This window comes from Lontra canadensis, unplaced genomic scaffold, assembly GCF_010015895.1.
Source record: "Lontra canadensis isolate GAN:19392208 unplaced genomic scaffold, GSC_riverotter_1.0 scaffold30, whole genome shotgun sequence".
In the NCBI taxonomy this organism is placed as follows: Eukaryota; Metazoa; Chordata; class Mammalia; order Carnivora; family Mustelidae; genus Lontra; species Lontra canadensis.
The window spans coordinates 18,963,558-18,969,840 of NW_022631024.1; positions in this window are offsets into that span (position 1 = coordinate 18,963,558).

A 6,283-nucleotide genomic window follows, 5' to 3' on the forward strand; every position below is an offset into this window, starting at 1 on the left:
GATCTGTGGCTGCTGCTCCTGGGGGTAGGGGCCTGCTCTCTGGTCTCAGGGTCCCCACTCAGACTTGCACGTGAACCAGCATTTAGGGGGGTGGGGCAGTGCGGGACCATGCAGTCAGGTGGGCAAGAACCAGCAGAGCGAGGTGCCCCGTGAGTCTTTTTCCCTGCCCACATGTCACAGACATGGTGTGGAGGAGAGGTCTGGGGACAGGGCTGATGTGTTCCTGGAAATGGGAACAGAATGAGCCTGAACCCGTGTGATTCAGCCCAGGGCCAAAGTCAGCTGAGATGGCGCTTGACCTCCCTTCTGCAAACAGCAGCCAGACGGCCTCCAGGACCCAGATCCCAGGTCTGCGCCCAGGGCGTGGCGGTCGGCTTCTCTAATAGACTGTGGTTTGTCCCGGAGGAAGAGTGCGGCTTGAACCAGGAATTCACCCAGCAGGTGCGGGTCCATCCGTCCCCGTTTGCCGCAATACTGAGTACTTACTCTCCTAGAGGACAGTGCTCTTGAACCCACACCACACCAGGAAGCTCCTCCCCCCGCCCCGCATGCAGGGCCGTGTGGAGGGCTGCTGAGGAGCTCCAGGGTGCACGGGTTCCCATGCTCTCCCGCAGGCACCACGTCCCCTGCTCTACTCAGGGACCACCCCTGGTTCACCTCAAAGCCTGCCTGTCCCATACTCCAGGCCCTCAAATGACCCTAAAAGCTCCATTCAAAGGAGAGCATGGACTTCTCAGAAATGACCTGTAGGGATGTTCTAGGCTCCGGCCCGGCAGAGGAGCAGCTGGTTTGGGCAGGAGTCCCTCTTGGCAGCCTCGGGGACTGTCCACTCCCCCATCACCACTCGGAAGCCCTGCAGAGGGAGCGGGGACGTGGCTCTGCGCAGCCGCACCTGTTTGTCCCCAGCACGGCCCGCCAGCTGGCCCAGCACACAGGTGGGGACACACCTGGAGACAGCAGTGACTGTCCTTCAGCCCACCCCGTCCAGCCAGGATCCCGCCCAAGACCGGCTGTTGTCACCAGCGTGCTGTCCGTGACCGTCACCAGCAGCGGCTCTGAGGGCCCGGGAGCAAACTCACACAGGTAACCCCATGTGTACCCATTGCAGGGCACTCAGCCCACCGTGGTGGCCCCCGATGGCAGCTGGCAGGGGCTGCACGGCCCTCCACCCACAGCACGGCGGGGCAGGCGGTGCGGGCAGATGCCAGCCCCCGGGCGGTAGCCTCCACACTGGATGCCATCCCTGCTCCATCCGCACCACCGGCCTGGGTGGCCCGGGGCCTGCTGACCCTGCTGCTGCCTGTCGCTCCCACCGACCTTCCCCAGATCGTTCCCACGGGCACAGGAGTGCGCTGAGCCTCCTGTGTCATTACGCCGGTGGGGAGAAAGCCCCCGGCTCTTCCTCTGCCCATCCCTCTGTCCTGCTCCAGAGCGTCTGTGTCACTGACCCGTTGTCTTCTCTCTTCTCAGGACCTGTCTCTGCAGGCCCACACGCCCCGAGCCCTCACCATGCCCCTCCTTGATACAGTCCCCTGCCAGCCCTGGACTCCCTCCAGCGACGTTAGGAGCCATGGAGGCGGCCCCAGGACATCCCTCCCTTGCGTGTCCCTACCCCACTCTTCCTCCTTCACGGCTGTCCCCCCAACGGGGGTCGCCCCTGATCTGCCCTTCCCTGTCCTTCCTTTCTCCCCAGCCTCTGTCTCCGAGGTGGCCCTGGGCCGCAGGGCCTTCCCCCGCAGCGGCATGGTGACCTCTCCCAGATGTGTGTCCCCAGCGGGATGCCCGCCCTCCGTTCCCACTCCCAGCCCACTCCCTGGAGGGGCCGGCGCTTCTACCCCTCCGGCTGTTGGGGCACAGACCCTGGAGCTGTCCCTGCAGCTTCTCATTCCACGTCTGATCCATGAGCAGACCCCGGGGCTGTGCCTATCGCCATATACGTGTCCATCCGCCTCCTCCCACCGCCACCCACTCCGCAGGCCGGCCTCACGCGGGTGAAGCCTGTGTGTCCCTATGCCACCCCCAAACGCAGGGCCCTGCACTTGGCTTCATGCTCTCTTGGTGGCGTTTTGAAATTCTTCGTGATTTTCGAATGAGGGTCCTGCGTCTGCATCTTGGGCTGGGTCCTGAAAACTGCTGCTGGGCCTGCATGCCGGGGCCAATGACCCCTCCCTCGTGACTCATTCATCGGCCTCCCCGGTGGTGCCACGGCTGTCCAGGCCCAATGCAGACATCGGAGTGGCCCTTAAAGGCCGGGGTCATGACAGCTCCCCTCTGCCCAGCCTGTCCACTGGCTTGTCGTGTCACGGAGGGAAAAGCCACGATTCCCACCACGACTTCATGGCCTTTCAGGACCTGGTCTCCCAGCACTTCCCTGACTCACTCGGCATCCCTCTTTTCCCCAGATGGGCCAGCGCCCCTCCCCCAAACCCCAAACACAGAGGTCATTGCCCCCACCCACCCACCTGCGCTCACCTGGGCAGTGAGGCGTACTGAAAACCCACACCACAACCCGATTCGTGTCCAGGTCCCCTTCGTGAACCCCCCGGGTTGCGGATTAAAACAGCACAAGTTTATCTGCCACGGTCCCGGATGTTGGAGTTTGGCGTCCGTCCCTAGGGCTGCAGTCGAGGCCTGGGCAGGGCAGGAGGCTGGGAGAGAATCGGATTCTCTGCCTTTGGTGGCGCTTGTTATAGAAGCCATGGGAGACCCACGTCTGCCACACTGCGTGTCTCGCCTGTTCATCTTGTCCCCGTAAGGGAACACCGGCTAACCGGGACAGGAGGCCGGGTCCACTGTGTTCATGGCTAGCTGCCTGGTGGCACCAAGAACGGGGCTGCCCATGGCAGGCACGCAACGAAGTGTTGTTATTCGAGCGAAGCGGGATGGGAACGCGCCGGAAGAAAGTGTGCTCAGCCGCAGCCTCGTCTCCGGGAGGAGCAGCCGCAGGGAGATCCAGGCCTCAGCTCCCGGACGGACGCAGTCCCGGGCTGGATGGACGCCATCCTGGGCTGACAGACGCCGTCCCGGGCTGGGGCACCAGGGCTGCCAGTGGGATGGCAGGGAGGCAGGCATCCTTATCTCCTGTCGGTAGGGATGTGTTGTGGGTTCAGTTATGTCCCCCGAGGAGACGTGTGAAAGTCCGAACACCTTGTCTGCAGAGCATGTCTGTGTCTGGGACGCATTGTGTTCACATGAGGTCCTGAGGGACCAGTGCAGAGATAAAGGGTGTCCTTGTAAGAAGAGGAGAGGGACGCTGGGGAGAAGCCTGGGAGTGGAGGCAGAGATGGGCGAGGGGTCTCCACGCCAAGGGACACCAGGGGCTGTCAGCGATGGCCGGAATCCAGAAGAGGCAGGAAAGATTCTCCTCTACGGGTTTCAGAGGGGCACGGCCCTGCTCACGCCTTGATCTCGGACTTCCAGCTTCCAGAGTCATGACACAAGCCACTGCTGTCACCTCAGACTCAGTCTGTGCAGCTTGTCCCCGTGGCAGCGGGTTCGGAAGGCGCGATCACGCAGCCCCGTGGGAGATCCGGCAACGTGGCTAAACGCGTCAGCAGGGTGTGGTGGAGGCACAAAGCTGTCAGCAAAGGACGGGCAAGCAGAGACAATCTCTCTATCAGGACACGTCCAGGCAGAGAAGGAAGCCATGCGTCCCCGTGGGCACGGCCACCTGCCGTCCGAGAAAGGGACTACGGAACCGGCGACACCCACAAGCACAGCGAGCAGTTGCCTACTTTGTCCAACGTGGAAGGTCCGTTGGAAAGTCCAGGGGAATGGTGATGCACGGTGGGAAGAAACAGACTGGAGGGACCCGTGAGGGAGGGGCCCTCCTCAGCACGGGCCCTCCTGGGACTCACTTCAGCGAACATTAGCACAAGATCTGTGCCCGCCGGGATATGCCGTTTACGTCCTCCTGGTGAAGAGATGCAAAGCCATTGGACTGTATTTGGCAACGGTAGTGAGGTCGTCGACCCTGACCCTCTGATGACATCACGCGTGTGTGTTGGAGGTGCACGTCCTCGGGGAGGGCGCCTCGGAGAGAAGGTGATGCAGGCACAAGAGAAGGATACAAATATGGAGTGACATAAATCACACACAAACCCTGGCTTGGGAAACGCCACTGTGATGTTGTAACTATTTTCTCCTCAAGTTTGTGCAAGAGAGAGAGACTCGGAGTGAGCGTGGGGCCTGGAGACGAGGACCAGCTGCACAGCAGTGCACACATCCCCTTGCACACACACACACCTGTGCACACATGCATACTCCTATGCACACACACACCCGTGCACACACGCATGCCCCCATGCACGCATGCCCCTGTGCACACACGCACGCGCCCGTGCACACAGAGTCTGCACACACCATTTCCCACCCGCAGGCTCCGGGGCTCTGGAGGAGTGCGGGACCCATTTGGGTCAAGAACTATGCCGGTCGACCCTGGAGCATCTGATCAGGCCGAAAGCAAGGGGCGTTTGCACGACACCCGTCGTTAGAAGGACGCAGCCTGCCCCGTCCTCCAAGAGCACTTACACCTCCGCCCCATATTTCCATCATTTTCCCTTTTAGTTGGTCACCTGACCTAGAGTCACACAGAGGGAAGGACATTTTGAAACGGCAGGTGTCCTTTTTGACGAAACCTCCATGTGTAGTTCGTTACTCCACCGTCCCGTGGCAGAGCAGGGCGCTCATGGGACCCGGAGAGGCAGACTGGCACCCGCAGGGGACAGCCTGGGAGAGAAGGGCTGCGGGGCCAGACTGAGACGCCCCTCCATCTGGGGGGCTGGGAGAGACGCGGTGAAGCGGAGGAAACAGGAGAGAGCCGGAGGCACCAGGCAGGGCTGCCCTCCCTCCACCGCGTGGGGAACGCAGATCAGGAAGCAACTAGTTCAACCCGTGGTGTGCGGGCCGGGAGAAAGGGACCCACACATTTCCATGGCTACACAGTGAGCAGGTTTTTTTGGGAGGAATTTGTTATGAATAATTAATGTCGAGTTTTTCGGTTTTATGTAATGAAAATATTTTTTGGGTCTGTCTTCTTTTTAGAATCTTGCTTGTCAGTATACGCTACAGAATTTAAAACGTATGCATACGCGTATTTCCCTTTTTGATATGTTTTTTTTATCGCACTTAAAATAAAATTCTGTACCACAAATGAAAGGAAATAACTTGCTGCTTTTCATCTATAAAGGAAGAATTCTAACTAGCCTCGCGGGCACGCGTCCCTCCTGCTGGCTTGGGGATGCTACTTCCTGCAGAGAGCAGGTGTCCAGTAGAATTTCAGGCAGTGGTTGAAGATGTGCGTGACCGGAAACGTACCTCCCAGAAATCCCGGAGTCCCGCACGACTCAGGAACTGTCACTCCCATTTTGATGGGATTTTTATTGGAAATCCAGTCGAAGGAGGGAGAGGGGAAGTGGGTGGAAGATGGGACCTCTGCTTTCCAAATAAGAGGTCAGCACGGGGTCCAGATCCCTCTGGAACGGGCCGACAAGTGGAGGGTCTCAAGCCAAAAGCACACAGGGCTGACCCTGGGAGGTGATGGCCTCCCCAGCCTCGGGGGCTGTCCAGAGCCCCTCATAAGCTACGCACTTGGCACGTGTCTCGCCTCTGTGTGGATGGAGGCCGACAGGGGCTCTCCACCTGCCCAGAGTGCACCCGGTGCTGGGAGAAGCTAGCTCTGGGCCAAGCGTGTGGTGCGGGAGCCCGCAGGTCTGGCCAGCCGTGGCTACGGGCTCGCGCACACTGCCCAGTGACCTGTGGCATGCTGGGCACAGCGGGTCCGGGGCCCACCTGCACCCTGAGGCGGGCACCTGTGCGGCATGTGTCCTGCGTTCCCTGCGCTTTGCCTCCGGCTGCCAGGTGGGGAGGCGGAAGCAGGATGGGCAGCAGGATGGGCTGCAGGGTATGTGGGGAACTATCATGTCCTCAACCACTTTTCTAGAATCTTCCAACCTTAGCTCTGAGTTGTGAGTCTGAAGGGGAGTGAAGTCACTGTCAGCTCCCAGCTGCTCCTGTTCTCCTTGGAAACAGGAACCTGCAGGCGGGAGGTTGCTGGGCTGTGGTCTTCTGGTGGCATTGGTGGCTCCCTCCGGGGACCTCTGCCAAGTGTCCACCCTGGTGTGTCTGCGTCCCTCCCCCCGCCCCGTGCCCAGGGTTCCCAGAGGAGGGTGGGACTGGAGAGCCTCTGAAGACCCATCCCAGGAAAGCTTCAGACCCCACCAGGTGACAGCAGTCCCCTCGGGGAGCCTGTGGTCCATGTAGAAAGGACGGCACGAAGAGTTAC